Source organism: Lathyrus oleraceus, chromosome 3, assembly GCF_024323335.1.
Source record: "Lathyrus oleraceus cultivar Zhongwan6 chromosome 3, CAAS_Psat_ZW6_1.0, whole genome shotgun sequence".
In the NCBI taxonomy this organism is placed as follows: domain Eukaryota; kingdom Viridiplantae; phylum Streptophyta; class Magnoliopsida; order Fabales; family Fabaceae; genus Lathyrus; species Lathyrus oleraceus.
The window spans coordinates 30,048,309-30,049,452 of record NC_066581.1 but is presented as its reverse complement, the minus strand read 5'-3'; positions in this window follow the sequence as shown (position 1 = coordinate 30,049,452).

Below are 1,144 nucleotides of genomic sequence, written 5' to 3'. Positions count from 1 at the left end.
CTCTTAGCCACCTAGTCATGTATGCCAGGAAAATGTCGACTCAGACCGATAATGACCAGCTTCTCATCCACTACTTCCAGGGCAGTTTGTCCGGTGCTGCCCTAAGATGGTATATGGGCTTGGACAGTGCGAACATCCGATCCTCCAATGACCTTGGCGAGGCCTTCGTCAAGCAATACAAGTATAACGTGGATATGGCTCCCGATAGGGATCAATTGAGAGCCATGTCCCAGAAGGACAAGGAAACTTTCAAAGAATACGCCCAGAGGTGGCGAGAGGTAGCAGCATAAATTGTGCCCCCGCTGGAGGAGAAAGAGATGACCAAGATCTTTCTAAAGACCTTGAGTTTTTTTTATTACGAGCGGATGATCGCCAACGCTCCTTCTGACTTCACCGAGATGGTGAACATGGGGATGCGACTGGAAGAAGGAGTCAGGGAAGGGCACCTGACCAGAGAAGAAGGCTATTCTGCCAAATGGTATGGGACGTTTGGAAAGAAGAAAGATAGCGAGGCACATGCTATGACATCCCATGTGAAACCAAGAAGACCCTCGGTGAGGAGGAAGACCGTGCGTCCCGCCGGTAACCAGCATCAGGTGGCTCACATAGCACCTGTTTTCAGAGATAATCAATAGTATCAGCATCACAACAATAATCAACAACAACAACATCCGCAATATCAACAACAACAGCACCGTCCTCAACAGCAGGCCTACCAGCCTCGAAATAGTAATCAAGCCAGTACAAGCTACGAGAGGAAGAGGGTCACCTTCGATCCTATTCCTATGACATATGCTGAATTGTATCTCTCTTTGATAAAGAGGAAATTAATTACTCCACGAGACCCACCGGCTATACCTGCCAACCCTCAGTGGTGGTATAAGCCCGAATTGCATTGTGTTTATCATTCCGGTGCTCCCGGGCATGACGTGGAAAATTGCTACCCACTGAAGACCAAGGTTCAAGACCTTGTGAGATGTGGTATTCTGTGTTTCGAGGACGTAGGTCCTAATGTGAATAAAAATCCATTGCCCGAGCATGGGAAATCTGTCAACATGGTCCAGGGTTGCCCTGGTAAATACAAAGTCAAATATGTCAGCCATATTCGACAATCGCTGGTCGAGATGCATAGATTGTTGTGTGA